The sequence below is a fragment of the Petromyzon marinus genome, chromosome 59 (assembly GCF_048934315.1).
Source record: "Petromyzon marinus isolate PM22_M1 ecotype Great Lakes invasive population chromosome 59, UKy_Petmar_22M1.pri1.0, whole genome shotgun sequence".
Taxonomy (NCBI): domain Eukaryota; kingdom Metazoa; phylum Chordata; class Hyperoartia; order Petromyzontiformes; family Petromyzontidae; genus Petromyzon; species Petromyzon marinus.
In genome coordinates, this window is record NC_133725.1 from 11,913,127 (window position 1) to 11,930,520 (window position 17,394).

Here is a 17,394-nt window from a genome sequence, read left to right on the forward strand (position 1 = left end):
CCGTTGTCAGCTTCCATGCTGTGAATGGAAAACTTCCCAAGACAAACGTGCGGTGGAAAGCGTCACGAAATCCGTGCGCCCTCGAGTGTGTTTTTTGGTCCGTAACTCGTTATCGGGCAGCTGTGAGCAACTAGGATAAGTTGTCTATAGAGCCGCACCCTTTTACTTAGATGGTGCTTCAGAGAGCTTTAAATGTGATGAGCCTCGACTAACATCGCTCATCTTGACGCATTTGAAAGGGGCACCCCCAGTGGCAGCTGTCAGAAAACAGCGAATGTTGCACTTGACTCAAGGTTGATGACGGCGCTACGCCTCACCTAGTTCCCCTGTTTAGTTTGCACCGTGGTACGTGATTGATCCACTGCTGGCTGAATGCTATCGGCGTAACCTCCGAGTGTGAATTACTTCTGCCTTTCTTCCTTTAGGAAAATGTTCTACTCAAGGATACCGTGACTGGCACCATCAGGGTCATGGACTTTGGCACCAGCTTTTTTGTGAAAAGGCAACGTGAGTAACCTCACCTGGGTGTGAGTTTCTGCGTGTAGGTGTGAGTTTCTGCGTGTGGGTGTGTCTGTGTTCCAGTGTGTGTGTGTGTGTGCAAGTCTCTTAGTGTCTGTACATGTGACAGTGTGTGATAACGATGCTGTTCATGACACAGTGAGTATACACACACACGTACTTATATATTCGTTGTTGTTGTGCAGCTCTGCATGTGGGTGGGACCCTGCCATACCTCTCTCCGGAGGTATTGCTGGGCTACAGATTAACGTGTGCAGTGGACATGTGGGCACTGGGCTGCACAGTGGCGGAGTTGGCGACCGGCAGGAAATTATTCCATTCGGACAGCCGCGATGACCACCTCCCGTGCTGCATGGAGGTATTTCCAACTGGACGTTCACCCGCTCGTGATTCCCCCCTCCTTTCTTGAAGTTGTAGGCTATGGGGGGGGGGGGGAGCCAGGAGAGGGGGGGCGATTGGCTACTTGGTGATCTGGCGAATGGCAGCCATCGTATGTTTTATGCGTGTACACGTGTGTGTCTTGAACGTGTGGGGGGAGGAGTGGTGTAGCGGTTAGCGTGCTCAGCTACAAACCCGGTAATGCGAGTTTGATTCCAATTCACGGCCAACATCAGTGAGGATTATCTGAACCGGTACTGGGCATCCCCTAGTACAAATCAGCCTCAAATGAGTACCTGGTGCCGTGTGCACCTGCTTCAATATGGCCAACTATCCCCTCTCTGTGTGTACCACAGTCCTGGCCCTCAACAGGTGCCGCTACTGTTGCTGCTGCTGTTTCTACTCACTACTAAAAGCACTTGCCCCTACAGTCTGCTGCGGCTACACGGGTGACTTTTGCCTTTATCTCAACCATGTGCAGATCCTTGGGTTGCCTCCAAGATGCATTATGTATGCAGCTCCTGACGGAATGCACTACTTTGGTTAGTTGAAGGGTGGGGCGAGCAACTGGACGGATTCAGTGTTAGGGTGTGGCCTGGAGCTGTTGTAGTATTTTGGGGGGGTGGCCATGCGGGGGGGCCTCTTTGTATTTTCAATTCCTTGGGTGAGTGGGTGTGTAAATGGGCGCGTGGGCAAGTGGGTAGGTGGGCAAAGTGGTGGTTGGTGACTGTGTGTCTCTCCTGCTGTGCATGTCTCCTGCAGATCGTTTGGGCATGATGTTCTCCCCAGTCAAGAGAAGGGTGCCAGGGAGCTTGTCACTTCACGGGGCACTCAAAAGCCACGACCCGGAGTTTGTTGACTTTGTCAGCTCCTGCCTGCGGTAAGAATCATCCCCCACCCCCTCCCCCCTCCCCATGAGGATTTCTCCCACCAAGGTGATCAACGATCGCCCTCCACCGATCACCAGGAAGATGTGGAGCTGAGTTAACCTGCCGATAACCAGTACCACCGGTGTTAAGATCGCCCTCTTTGGAGGTCCGTTAAAGATGCTCCTCGGCAGTGCGAGGCTCAGGGCATTATTAGAGTACCGCGTATTGAAGGATTGCCGCTGCTACCAAGACTACCGCTGATGCCGTGCGATCCTGGACCTCGTGGGAGAAGGGAAGGAACGTCAATCCTCTCACCACGCCTCTCTCAGCATGTGAGCCACGTGTGACCCCGGTGCGTCTCTCAACAGATGGGATCCGGATTGTCGTATGACGCCAGCGCAGGCGCTGGGTCACAGCTGGCTCCGGACCGTGGCCACCAGCACCACCAGCAACGCCACCGCCACCACCATTGCTGCTCCTGGCAGTGTACAGTGTTTTGGAGCTGCTGAGTGACGGTAAGCCATGAGTTGCTTGTCCAATGTTCAAGGCAGTCCATAGGGAGGTGTGGGGCCCGGGGCAAGTCACAATTAAATCGGAAGTATTACCAACAATACAGGGGTTTTTTCGGTTAGATCGCATAGATATACATGTGTTGTTAAACTCACCACTACCCAACACAGCCAATTAGTAAGGTGTATCATGTAAACAAAATGTGCCAATTAGTTACTAGATCAGCACACCAGTGTTGGAAAGTAAACCCACCACATTTACTATTCGAGTACGACATTTTGCCGGGGATTGCAACCAGCCTCATAAGGTGACGGCCAGAATTGTGGAGAAATACTCCTGTTTCGGTCTTAGTGATAAATGTGAATGTGATGTCATCATTTGTGAGCCAATCTGGTGCGAAAGCCTACGTGTTAAAAAGACATTTGATGTCTGACACCGTGACATCGAAGCACAGGGCCGCCAAAAGCACGGTGCCTGGGGCGGTTTCCTCAGTACACCGTACCCGGGGGACGGCTCTGCTCCCGTTAATGTATTTATATTTATTACTACTACCCTTATTTAGCCAGCATGAGCCTCACTCAGTCTCAAGACTCTTTTTCAGTAGAGTCCTGCCAAGTTGTTTGCAGTACAGAACAAATTTGCTTTTGCTACTGCTGCTATGTGATCCCAATTGAGTGATTTGGAGGTTCAATTTCTAACACTGGCGAGGATGTCCATCCAACACTGGTTGCGTGGCGTGTGTCAGGGTTCAGTTACGTGGAGGAAAATGCCAAACCCAAAGGAATGAAAGTTACATTTTAATGTACAATTTTATTGAGGGACTGTGTGTTGTCTTGGAGGGGTCTGGGGCTGTTTTTGTTGATGTTTTGCTGCCTTGCCCAAGTTTACATTTAGTGTTGAAAATCTGGCAGGATTTTATGTACTTTGTGCTTATGTGCTCAATTTTTTGTGACTTGCTTACATTTTTACACGTTGCACTCCTCTTGTTTGTTGTAACTTGCTGACCCTGTGCCTCGACTGCATATCTGTGAAAGAAGAGCTTCATAGCTTATCGGATTCCTCTTCATCCAGTCTAAATAATGTATTCTGATTTTGGAAACCAATGCAGGACAAAACGGGGGGGGGGGGGTAGAACACACTCCACATTCCACACGGAGAAAGTGGCCCAAGTATGGGAATCAAACCCAGGTCCCTCTTTGACTGAGTTCCAGCCCTGCTGCCTGCAAACGAACACATGTACAGTTCAAACCCCACGTATACATTCGGTTATATACGGATGTATTTTTATAATTGGTTCCTGGGTGAGGACAAATAATGAGGCAGCCATATCTTTACCATGTAGCCCTTCATCCTTTGTGATATCGCAAGACTAATGCCCATTCTGTAACCAGACCCACGATGGGCAAAGGTATGCTGCATTATTGCACCATCGTTATTAGCCTGGTCAATCTATCTCTGCACACAGTCCGTACGCGGACGATGGTGGGGGGGGGGGGGGCTGTGATCTCTGCTGTAGCAGGAAGTTGGAACGGTGTCGTGCGCATCTCTTTATAGAGCGGAGCCGGCCCTGCCCCCATCCTCCGCGCTTGCCCTGGCCTCTAAATGGAAGCTGACGTTTGTGGTGGAAGAGGAGACCCTGGTGGAGGAGCTGGTGGTGCAGGAGGAGACCCTGGTGGAGGAGCTGGTGGTGCAGGAGGAGACCCTGGTGGAGGAGCTGGTGGTGCAGGAGGAGGAGACCCTTGTGGAGGAGCTGGTGGTGCAGGAGGAGGACACCCTGGTGGAGGAGCTGGTGGTGCAGGAGGAGACCCTGGTGGAGGAGCTGGTGGTGCAGGAGGGGGAGGAGACCCTGGTGGAGGAGCTGGTGGTGCAGGAGGAGACTCTGGTGGAGGAGCTGGTGGTGCAGGAGGAGACCCTGGTGGAGGATCTGGTGGTGCAGGTGGAGGAGGAGACCCTGGTGGAGGAGCTGGTGGTGCAGGAGGAGGAGACCTTGGTGGAGGAGCTGGTGGTGCAGGACGAAGAGGAGATGGAGGGGGAGACAGAGGAGGTGGAGATGAAGAAGGAGCAGGAGGAGGAGATGGTGGTGCAGGAGATGGTGGTGGAGGAGAAGGAGATGACAAGGAAAGAGGATCAGGCGATGGTGATGCAGGAGGAGAAGAGGAAGCGAGGGGGCCTGGCCCGCATAGGGAGAACCATCCGTTCACTCCTCCGACGCGCGCTGCTGTGTGGTGGCCGGTCCACCACACAGTAGAGGTGGTGGTCATGGATCGTTGTGAACCACGACCACTATCACCACACCCACCACATGCACACTCCACACATACACCCCCCTGTGATACCCACCACCCACCACACACACCCTGCACCCACCAACCCCGTGACACCCACCACACACTACACAAAGGGCTAGGGGTTTAGAGGGTTAGGGGTTTATAAAGTTATGGGTTTAGAGGTTTTGGGGTATTTTGGGGATAAGGGGTTTATATGTTTAGGTATTTCGAGGGTTATAGGGTTTAGGGGTTGAGAGTGTTAGGGGTTTAGGGGATTCTAGAGTTAGGGGTTTAGAGGGTTAGGGTTTTAAGGGTAAAGGGGTTTAAAGGGTTAGGTGTTTAGAGGATTAGGCTATTAGGGGTATAGGGTTTTAAAGAGTTAGGGGTTTAGGGGTTAAGAGGGTTAGGGATTTAGAGGGTTTTGAATTTAACGATTTTGTGTTTAAGGGTTTAGGTTAGGGGTTCAGTGGGTTAGAGGTTTGGGGGTTTATGGGTTAGGATTTTAGAGAGTGATGGGTTTAGACCGTTATGGTTTTAAGGGTAAAGAGGTTTTGAGGGTTGAGTTTTAGAGGGTTACAGTTTAGAAGGTTATGGTTTTAAAGGGTTCTCGGTTTAGATAATTAGGTGTTTAGAGGGTTTATGGGGTTTGATTGTTAAAGGGTTAGTGGTTTAGAGGGTTAGGAGTTTATAAGGTTATGGGCTTAGGGGTTTAGAGGTTTTGGGGTTTTTAGGGGGTAAGCAGTTTAGAGGTTTGGGGGGTTTTAAGGGTTATGATGTTTAGGGTTTGAGCGTATTAGGGGTTTTGAGGGTTAGGGTTTTAGTGGGTTAAGGGTGTAGAGGGTTAGGGGATTAGAGGGTGAGGGGTTTAGAGGGTTGGGGTTTTCAAGGTATTTGGGTTAGGATTTCAAACGGTGAGGAGTTTAGACGGAGAGGGTTTTAAGGGTGAAGGGGTTGAGGTCTTTATTTGGTAGAGTTTAGGTTATGGGTTTAGAGGGTTAAGGGTTTAGAGTTACTGTCGGTGTTTAGAGGTTTAGGGGGTTTATTGGTTTTGATTGCTCGGTGTTTTGGTTTACAAGGTTACGAGTTTGAGAAGGTTATGGGTTTAGAGGTTTCGGTGTTTCGGGGATTAGAGGTTTATAAGGTGAGGGGTTTAAAGGGTTATGGTTTTACATGTTTATGGGTTTAGACAATTTGGGGTTTAAGGGTTTAGAACAGGGGTGGGCAAATTTTTTGACTCGCGGGCCACAATGGGTTCTAAAATTTGACAGAGGGGCCGGGCCAGGAACAGATGGATGGAGTGTTTGTGTGAACTAATATAAATGGCATGTAAAAATAATAACATGAAAGGATTTGGCCTTTAACAGGTAGCAAAGCATTTATTTGCAAGGCAATTTAACAAATTGTACGAACATGAACATACAAAAACATGTCGTAACTCCCGGTCAAAGTCCGCCATCTAATGGGGAAATGGGGGCATTACAGGAGAAAGGTAAAATTTAATTTAGTAATAATAATATTTGTACAAGTTCGGCGGGCCGGATTAAAAAGCCCAACGGGCCGTATACGGCCCGGGGGGCGTGCTTTTCCCATGTCTGGTTTAGAAGGTTAAGGGTTTAGACAGCTAAGAGTTTTTGGGGTTTATGGGTTAGGGTTCTAAAGGGTGAGGTGTTTAGACGGTTGGAGTCTTCAGGGTAAAGTCCTTTAGAGAATTTGGTGTTTAGAGGGTTAGGGATTTAGAGTGTTAGGGGTTTAGTGGTTTGAGAGTTGAGGGTTTAACACCTAGACTTTCACAACTAATATTGGGTTAGTCTCCAACACTAAATGGCACTTTTTGTTGATGTGACAAATTTTCCTAATTGGCTGTGTCAGGTGGTGGCTGGTTTAACGACACATTTATAGTTACACAATCTAACCCCAAAATTTTTTTTATGGGTTTAGAGGGTTAGGGGTTTAGTGGGTTATGTGTTTAGAGGGTTAGCATTTTAGGGGTATAGGTGTTTTAAGGGTTAGGCATCTAGAGGGTTAGTTCTTTAGAGGGTTGGGGTTTAAATGTGTTGGGATTAGATTAGGGATTTAGGGTTTTAGAACGTTAGGGTTTTGAGGGTTAGGGTTTTAGAAGTTGAGGATTTAGAAGGTTGTGAGTTCAGAGGGTTAGGGGTCTAGAGGGTTAGTTCATTACAGGGTTTTGGTTTAGATTGGTTGGTATTTAGAATATTAGGGATGTAGGGTTTTAGAAGCCTAGAGTTTCAAGGTTTAGAGGGTTAGGGATTCAGAGGGTTGAGGGTTTGATTTTTAATGGCTTCGAAGGTTAGGGTTAAAAGACTAAGGGGTTTGGAGAGTGAGGGGTTTTTGGTGGGTTAGGGTTTTAAGGGTAAAGGGTTTGAGAGGGTTAGCGGTTTAGATGGTTATGGGTTTAAATGGTTAGGGATTTAGATAGTTACGGGGTTTAGAGGTTTTAGAGGGTTTTATTTGTTCGAGGTTTAGTGGTTAAGGTCTCTGTGCGAGTCCAACAGGTTTATTTTAGTCTATGGTAAGATAAAAACAGTTCAGTTTAATTTGTATATATTTAAACAATTTGTTTACCTTCCCTGTCGTGTTTTTGTATTGTATTTTTGTTATGTTCTGACCTGCCCGATTGGACGTCTGTGAAAACAGATCGTTATAGCTCATCAGATTCATCCAGTATAAATAAATATTCAGATTAAAATTCTATTGACCTCTGTGCGAATCTATGGATTTCTGTGTGAGTTTTTCGGTCTCTTGAGTGTATGGATCTCTGTGTGAGGCTATTGGTCTCTGTGCATGTCAAAAGGACTCTGTGTGAGTCTATGGGGTTGCTGTGTGAGTCTGAGTGTCTGTAGGAATGCATGGGTCTCTGTTGGAGTCTATGGGTTTCTGGGTATGGTTGTTTGTGCGAGTTTTACATGCACAAATGGAACTTAAAAAGGTCATTGAGGGTTGCAGAATCCAAATTGAATATTAAGTTCCCCGCAGTGCAAGCCAGCTCCCTAGTCGTGTCATCAAACAGCCCCTGTAATTCTTTATAATAAAAGACTTACTCCAAGAAATCCACACTGAGTCACAGTAGGGTCCTGAATTGGGGTTTTATTTTATAATCTTTGGTTTTATTCGGTTAAGTCATGTAGGTAAAAAATAAATTAAAATTAAATAAAAGAATAAATTAAAACACGACGTTTCGAAGGCAACACAAGCTTCCATCTTCAGGTGGAAACAGTCACAGCAAAAAATCGCTGCACCAAGTGGCGAGGCTCTGGAAACCTCTGGCTTAAATACAGGTTATGGGAGGGGGGGGGAGGAGCCATGTAGGGGGACCTTGGTGGGGTGAGGGGCTGACTTAATCCGTCTTTTGTTGTGTAGAGGGTGTGGGGGGAGGGTCACTGTGTATGTGCAATAGAAACGGAAAAATAGAAAAAAATTAAAGATCGGCAAGAATGTGCTGTAAGGTGCGGAGTAGAAAACCGTGGAAATAGAAAAGCTTAAATGCAGGTTAAGGGGGGGCGGGTGGGAGGAGCCATGTAGGGGGACCTTGGTGGGGTGCGGGGCTGAGTTAATCCGTCTTTTGTTGTGTAGAGGGTGCGGGGGATGGGTCACTGTGTATGTGCAATAGAAACGGAAAAAAAATAGAAAAATTAAAGATCGGCAAGAATGTGCTGTCAGGGGGAAGTAGAAAAAAGGGAAATAGAAAGTTCGGAAGGAATATGCTTGGTATACCACTACTTGAAATTGCTGTTAGAAATTAGTTGACGGTTGGTATGATTTAAAACGTCCTTCCAGTGGTTGCTTAATTTGAAACTATCCTCTCGGTTGAAGGTATGCCTGTATTTGTATATCTGAATGGCTTGGTGAACACATCTCTGGTGATAACCTATAGGTTTACAGAGAACCTTGGTATCGGAGAAGACAATCTCATGATCACCCATAGCGTTGTGACAATGATCAGCCACAGCAGAAGAATTCGTTCTGCCGTGTTTCAAATCTCATTTGTGCTCGCGAATTCGGTCAGAGACATGTCGCTTTGTCTCCCCGATATAGCAATCACCACAGGTACAACTCAATTTGTAAACCCCGGGGTACTGTAAGTCAGGAATGACATCCAGGATCAATTTAAAGATCATACTCGGCATTCTGAAGGTCCTCCGTGGTCTGACAATGATCACGTTGCCATGTTTACGCTTCTTACAAATATTTTTGCCCTGTTGAATCGATCACCAAACCCAAGTGACGGTAATGTTACGGTAAAAAAAAATCTCAGTGGGTGACCTCTGGGCAGAGCATGACCTTGCAAACAGACGACCAATCGAGTGAAATAAACATGGGAAACGCACCTCGATGAACAAGCTGACTTCCCTGTGTGTTTGGACAAACTCATTCATCACAGGCAAAACGAACATGTCCCGAATGCCCACGTCCTTCAGGAACTGCATCTGGAGGTGTTGGCACACCAATTGCATCACCTAGCAAAAGAGGAAAACAGCAGGAACGACGTGAATACATCATCGCCATGCAGCAGTCTACGCCCGTCAATTTCTCACAGCGGTAGTAAGGTCCTTAGGTGTCTGGGAGCACAAGGCAGGTGCAGGTGGGTGAGTCATAATTTCCATCCCTGACGCCAAAACTTATTTCAGGCTGTGCAAGAGATAATGACATGGGTTAATTGTCACACAAGCCAATTAGAAAGCTGCCATGCTGTTAATGGTTAGTAAACTGAACTCACAGACCATAGGTCGCTAAATGGGTACACCACAGTTAGCTGATCGGCAAGTCACGTGTGATGCAGCAAAGTGTGGCTTTCAGCCGGCTCTTCCAACACATCTGGTCAACGTGGAAAAGTAGAATATGGGACCTTCCTGGTGTGGACTAATCAGTTTCAAAGACAATGCATATATTATCAGAGCATGTTTGCATGTTCACCACAAGTACATGTGGTTAATGCAGACAGGATTCCTTGAATGAGGATTCTGTTTGGTGTTTTAACATCTTGACACCTGTTGTATTGCCAGAAAGGGTAAAACCTATTGTTATATGGAAAAGTAGACCAAATACTCGTAAAGAGTTCGCTCTCATGAAAGTCTTTTCACCAGCGGTGGTGTGACCAAGCAATTGCAGAGCTGCACTTTTATATAAGTCAGGTCAGAGCCAGATACACATTGGAGGATAAACATCCCACGGTGGCTGGGCAATTGTTGTGCAATAATGTCAGGTCAAACTTACTTAGGATATTTACAGGTGCATTTTATTCATGCCGTATATATTAATGCACACATTGTGTAGTAGTGGTATTATTATTAAACTCACCTTTAATGACGATGACCATAAACATGATTAAGAGTAACTAGTAATGAATGTGCGACTGTACGATGTGGACGTAGCGGAGGGGCCCCCCACGGTGAGCGGTGACGCAACGCGCGCAGTGGCCCGCGTCACGTGGTTGGCACCTCACGTGCACAGAGCGAGGCAGGCAGAGCCAGAGGGGCGGGGGGGCGGCGTTGCCTAGGCGACGTTGGCGTCCTCGCGGTCTACTCCACGGTCAAGCTGCGTGTCACTTGGTGACCCCCCCACCGCCTTTTACTGGACACCTGTGAGTGAGAGCTTGATAGCGCTTCGGATTTCTCCAGGGTCAAAACAGATTTTGATTCCCAGTACAGTGTGCACAGCACCTGTACGACGGGTCCTCGTTTAACGCAGTAGATGCGTTCCTGAAAAGTGCCACGCTAAGCGAAAACTATTTCCCCCGTAATGAATGTCCAAGCGCAGTCAGAATTGGGTTACAAACAACTTGAGGGGACGCCGCCGCGTTACCGTCTCGTCTCGCTCAACCGCGCAGCTCAAGAAAGTAGTTCGGCGTCGACTGCTCACAAGTCGCCTTATGGCGGTGCGCGTTCCCTAAATGAAGGCAACCGCGTTAGAGCGTGAACACGCGGGACAGACCCAGTTGTCGTGTGCGGGTCAACTCCCTGAGATAAACTTGCTGCCGACTTCATGCGTTGTATACGCCCAGTGCTCAGCCAATTGTTGTGAGCGTCGCTCCTCTGTCCTCTGTTGTTAATGGAGGGAGACTGCGCCCAACTGCCAAGTATCATCCTTCGCGAGCCTCTTCAAAACGCTCACCTTGACACCGCTGGAAGCAGCCATCGGACTTGACCTCACCCCACAACAGTGCAAGTTTAACCGCTCAACATTAAAACACAACGATGGGTCGCTTGCACCAATCGCACAACATCACAGCGTTGACTCTCAACTGTTACTTGTGTAGAGGGGGTCAGATTGTCCAGACATTCGGTTGATACTAATAGGGTTTATTTTTCCAGTATTGTAGATTATTTGAATTACATTTGTTTGGGCGTCAGGGTGGTGCAGTGGTCACGCCCGTGCATGGCATCTTCTGAAGGAGTGCCTGGCATCGCTTTCCTAATTCTGGTCCCTTTCTCTGCATGGGTTTACTCCCATAGCAAAACAACAACAAAAACATACACTGTAACTGGTACTAGCCAAACATCTGGGATTGTTTTTGTTATGCTGCCTTGCCCAAAATGGCATTTGGTGATAAAAAAATTTGGCAGGAATTGATGCACTAATGCAATTTGAACTCTTATATATTTTCATTTCATGACTTGCTTAGCGTTCATATTCTTGGTAAAGTCACGTAAATAGAAAACAAGAAATAAAATTCAAATTAAATAAAAAAATAAATTAAAAAATAACAAATAAAAAATAAATTGAAAATAATAAAAGCAAAAAACCCAGGACGTTTCAATCGCAACACAAGTGGTCTTTATTTTATTGTTTTTTGTTTTCTATTTACGTGACTTTACCGAAAGAACCAAGAATATGATTTCCTGCAGTCACGAAAGTTTTAAGTCAAAATTTGCTTCGCGTTCCTTTACTTTGCCCTCCTATCTGTTTGTATTGCTGTTTGTTGTTGTAACTTTCTGACTCGCCCCGACTGGACATCTGTGAAAAAAAGAGCTTCATAGCTCATCAGATTCGTCCAGCCTAATTAAAGATTCTGATTCTAACATTAACTGACCCAGTTTTCGCGCAGATATCATGGCCAGGATGCGGAACAAAGGGACCCCCGGTCACACTCACGTGGAATGCCTAGGGCATTGCACAGCAATTAAATGGACTAGTTTTGTGAGATTTATTTGGTGGCTTAGGGAAGGCCTTTATTCAACAATGTATATCATGGCCGATAAGAATTTTTATAGTTATACACCATAGCCCACGATTTCCTGCACCGTTCATTCACTTGAGGAGACTGCGCATGGTGGAGATGGATTACCCTCGGTATCCTGTCCCAAAGTAATTCCAGTGGTTCAGGTAGTGGAAGAGTTGCTAGAGCTTCTGGTTCTTGCCGAAGCCTTGTGACTTTGGGATGAGAGCGTGGTAGGATGAGTGAAGCGTAGAGCTAAAGCTCCTGGAACATCCTGTACCCAAACAACACCAAACATTCAAAATCTTACAATGCTGCTGTTCCAGCACGAACAACATAACAATGAACACATTTTAACAAATTCAACGTAATGCAGGTAATTGAGTGGCTCGAGGTTAATTTCAATGTCAGAGCACCGAGCCAATGCCATTGAGGTCCTCCATTCAAAATTCAGTGAGCCATCTATCAACAAACGTTCCTGCGAATTAAGTGCAGGAATGCTGTGGTCTCAACTTGGTCACCAATGGCTGCACAGTAAACATCATGTCAAATGTGTTTTTGTTCACTGAAGCATATCCCAGCTCTGAGGGTTTGAATTCCATTTGACGTGTAATGAATTATCTTCAGCTTGGATTTCTGGTAAAGCACATCAGTGGCAACTTGTCTCTGAACCAGGGGTTCCTTGTTCGACAAACTGTGTTTCTGGAACATTCAAGCATCCTCAAGTGCCGTGGATAAGTAAGAGTTTTATCGTTCCACTATTGTTTTGTTGACTGTATCAGCTTTAACAGGATTTGCCCAAAACGCCTTAGCAAGGAAGGATGAGTCTTTGTAAGTTAGCAAATAGAGAGGGTGGAGACCTCAGCATGTAGACATCTCAACCACAACTCTACCTGGTCTCTGTTATTTATTAAATGAGCCAGCCCTTGCCACACTGAGGTTATACGAATGAACCTTGCATGCCACAGACAGGGCAGTGAACGGCAGTTGCTGCTATTGTTTTGGTTGTTTGTAGCTTTTTTTTGTACCCAGCGATGGCAAGCTCGTACTCCGAGTGCCCATAGAAGGAGGCTGGGTCAAAGATGACGGGCCCTTCATTAATCTCTGCAGCATTCCCAGTCCATATATCACTGTGGAGCAGTGCCAGAACCACCTCTACGTCCCGGAAAAAATCCCCCAACCGAAGCTGCACACCACGCAAAAAACAACACCGCTTTATTCATGATAACGTTTTTTTCGAGTTAGATCGCATAAATTTACATGCGTCGTACACCCACCTCCAATTGCAATGAGGCAATTGCCAGAAGTCAGAACGCTTCTGGCAATTGCTTGATGATGCTGGTTGTAATCACCAGCGAAAGGTCGTACTCATTTTAAAATGTTCCGCGTTTCCTCTCTAACACACCAGAGTGCCGAAGCAATAACATAAATGGCACGTTCTGTTCATGTCAGAAACATTACTAATGGGCGATCTAAGCCAAAAAAAACTTTATCATGAATAATATTGGTCGCGAAAGCCTGCGTGTGAAACACCACTTTACCTTTAAAGTCACCTCGAAAACCCACTGCGATCAAATGGGTTTCCCATATGGCTGTGCACATGATGAGCTACACTGCTGCATGTATTAACTCTTTCCTGCTCAGAGATGACCGCAAGTTGCGGGGTGCATCCCGTTCACCGCTGAATCTCGTGTACGTCATCGGAACGTAATAGGAAGTAAATATTAATTAACTTTATTAGTACCGAGGATCCCACAAGGCCGTGCGGGAACGTGTGTAGCACAGTTTGGTACCAGCTATAATAGAGTGCTGTCCTGTTGCTACGGTGCTCTGCGGCGAGTACAATGTCTTTAAAAACAACGGCGCTATGCCTCTCTAAATAAAATTACCGCTGAACCGCTTGCGGGTTCCGAGATTCGGTGGTGAACGAGACCCATCCTGAAATGAGCAGTCGTCTCGGAACAGGAAAGGGTTAAGGGCGAGAGTGAAACAGCTTACGAACCTGAAGCCGAGACCAGAGCTCGCGGGTTTCCCGTTCACCGTAGTCCTTCTCTATCATGTCCAGCTGAAGCTGCAGTTGCTGCCGTGAGAAGAACGTCACCCAGTCCTCCTGCCACTCATTCAGCTGGTGGCATAAATATAGTTTTATTACGGACATTTAGAAACATAAGCAAATAATACCTACTTTATTTGGCCAATCCTTGACCTAAAACAGTGATATTCACTCATTTTCGGAGGGGGGCCACTTTCGCGAATAAGACATTATCAGTGAAAGAGCCATCTCACATTTGAAACCATTGGGGGGTTTGACAGCATGATGGGGTGTTTTCACTTGTGTGTATTGTCGGGGACTGCACGTCAGGGGTCGCAGTAAAAAGGACACCAGGGACTGCCACCGGCCCACGGGCCTTGCAATGAAGAACACGGACTTAAGATGTCACCCAGAAACGTTGAATTTTACGTACAAATGGCTGGGTAATTCTTAAGACATAATTCGACACTCATGTTATGTACCGATTATCATGCTGTAGTCTTTGAACATCTCATTTTAGCCACCAATTGATATCCTCATAAAAAAATTACAACAGCATTGATCCTAACGATAGGTTCTGCGCTTAATTCCCACACCTCCGTTTAGCACGGTTGGCTATGTACGGTGGAAAGGAAGTTCAACATACATTCATACAAGTCTCTCAAACCCGGCTGAGTGTAATTGGTAATTAGCGAAAACATAACTGATTACGTGAACACTGGTTATGCAAGATCGATCTCTGAGGGAACTTCAGTGATATCTGGTGATGTCAGTTGTAACTGTGTGCCCTGTTATCAATGGTACAACTGTGTGCAATGGAAGAAAATATATGCATTTTTTTATCAAATATATTGTTTTATAAATTTGTGTACTTGCACAAGATAAAATGTACGCCAATCTAGTTCTTCTTAAAATGTAACCTTAAACCAATGTTACCATCATCAGTGGTTAATAGAATATTACACAAAGGACTCTCATATTTCTACGATGTAATACTAATTAGACTGACATCTGAACAACAGCTGATTTCACCGCTCCATGATAAAACTAATTTAATCAAGTAAACATTATTGCCGTTCCTATAAAACTTTGGTCACCCAGGCTGTCCTTCAACAAAAGGGTATATTAAATCTATAACATAGTTTTTTCTGGGTTAGATCGCATAAAAATGAATGAGCCGTTAAACCTACCACCACCTAACAGCCAATTAGTAAGGTTGTCACGTAAACGGAACATGCCAATCCGCTACTTGAACAGCAAACCGAAGTGTTGGAGAGAAAATCCACAACATTTACAATCTGAGTATGACGTTTCGCTGGTATTTACAACTATCATCATTAGGTGGACAGCCAAAATCATAGAGAAATCCTCCTGTTTCATTCCTTGGAGGGATAGATGTGATGACGTCACTTGTGAGCCCTTCACGAATTGGAATGTTCTGTTTATGTGACAAACCTTACGAATTGGCTGTCGGTGGCGGGTTTAACGACAAATTTATATTTCAACGATCTAACCCAAAAAAAACCGATATTATGGATGATATTGGCCGCGAAAGCCTACGTGTTAAACGGGTATATTCAAATTTAAATGGGCTACAACCAGTTTCATGACTTTAAAGCGGAGATCACATGTGGGATGTAACCACAGCATATAGCCGTATGAAACCCACATACTCTACATCCTCCTGCCCAGGGTCTATACCTGTTGGGAGAAATTCAAGACTGAAATTTTTATCAAAATCTGTAAAACACATGAGAACCTTAATTTAGCAGTCTCAAACTGACTGGGACCCCTGTCGTGACGGAGCAGCTGAACATTGCACAAAATCATCAACGCATATACAGATATATACCAAGGGTGACCAACTTTCCTGACCCTACCAGCAGCATACCATAATCTTCAGATGGCCGCGGGAGCCACAAGAGATAAAGATTAGCCATACAGAAGTTGACTCGTGTCGACTGGCTGTGGAATTTTGACTTTAGAAATCTCAGTGCCCTGGGAGTACTCATGGCCTGCCTCCGATACCAGATTGTTCTCACTTCATATAAAGTTAAATTGAAGAGTTACAAATTAGCAGCGCCTCTGCAGAGCCACACTTGAACTGCCCAGGAGCCACATGCAGATGCCGAGCAATGGTCTGGCCAACCATGGTATTTTCTGTACATTATAGACTTGTAAATCTAGCGTATATAAATAATTAGCTGAAAACATTTATTTTAGCATTTACTCTATTGCCCTTTAATGAATGAATAGCAAAACTACATGAACTCTCTCCTAAAGCCTTCTTTTGGCTAGCAGACCTTGACATTTATCTCCTGAACATATTGCGATTATATTCTTGGTTCTTTCGGCAAAGTCACGTAGAAGGGAAATAATACAAATAAAACATAATATAATAAAATTCTCACGACATTTCGGCCACAACGCAAACAGCCGTCCTCAGGTGAAGAAACAGAGCTGTCGGAAAGACAGCGTCTTAATGAACACTACCCAGCGTTCATTAAGACGCTGTCTTTCCGACAGCTCTGTTTCTTCATCTGAGGACGTCTGCTTGCGTTGTGGTCGAAACTTCGTGAAAATTTTATTATATAATGTTTTATTTGTATTATTTTATTATTTCCCTTCCACGTGACTTTACCGAAAGAAACAAAAATATGAATCCCTGCAGTCACGAAAGCTTTAAATCGAAAAATATTGCGATTAGCAAAAATATAAAGGGACGCAATGTTGAATGCTCTAAGTCTCCTTTGCAGAAGAGTTTGCCCTGATGGACTTAAATACAGATACTTTTAATAGCCATAATTCATATATTACCCAACATAATTCATATTCTGAAAAGTACATTGCACACACATGAACAATACAGTTCCCTTCATCACAAAGATGGCTAAAACAAAGAGATGAATGTGATTAGGTGTGGAAAAGCATGACCGCTGGCTGGCTAGTTGTGTTCATGTATGAAATAATGACAGCATGTGTCTATCTCATTCACTAGCTCAATCGCTTGATTTTTACGATTAATAAACAGCTGTATGAAATGTGTGTTTGTTTACACACAAATCGCCTGTTTACACATATTCATTAGATCCGATTAGCATGCCTACTCTCAGTGCGAAGGAATGTCAACATAATACATAGTTGACATGATGCTAGGGTTGGATCGGTGGGCCTAGTTTTCCACATGTTTTACATTTTCATGATTCAATACCGATAGTTTCTCTTCCTTGTGAAGCCTCTCTCCAATCTTCCTGTTGTGAAGGTGCATTTCAGCCAGATGCTGCCCCAACAAGCCTGAGCCCCTGTCAGAGTGTACAACACAATAGACCTGTCAAAGAAAACATTAACTTTATCATGTCAACAAACCCCAAGTAATAATTCATATGCAAACTAAACTACATCATATTTGTCCAGGTGGTCTGTGGCCAAGAACCTCGCTTGAAAATACGAATATATCAGTTCACATTCTGGTTTAGGTGACTCAAAACAATATTCTTCTGGGGTTTATACAATGAGTGTTACTTCCTGGGAAGTCAATCCTATGTAGACTATAAATGAAACCATTTTTTATATTACCAGAGCTATTTTTCAGAACCGACCTGGCCACAAATGATAGCCTAACGAAGTGGCTTATCACATGGAAAT

At 45.3% G+C, this 17,394-nt stretch overlaps 1 long non-coding RNA gene across 2 annotated transcripts; it reads right to left on the reverse strand.

Annotated features, from left to right (window-relative positions):
• Positions 1-10,844: 10,844 nt before the first annotated feature.
• LOC142905857 (uncharacterized) lies at positions 10,845-17,190 on the reverse strand. 2 transcript variants are annotated; one of them, XR_012929856.1, is made up of 3 exons: positions 16,961-17,174; positions 13,720-13,842; positions 10,845-11,991 (listed from the first exon to the last, which is right to left on the reverse strand). It is a non-coding gene; the product is annotated as an uncharacterized LOC142905857 (long non-coding RNA). The 2 variants fall into 2 exon arrangements; XR_012929857.1 differs by lacking the exon at positions 10,845-11,991 and adding an exon at positions 12,003-12,903 and having other exon boundaries at positions 16,961-17,190.
• Positions 17,191-17,394: the final 204 nt, after the last annotated feature.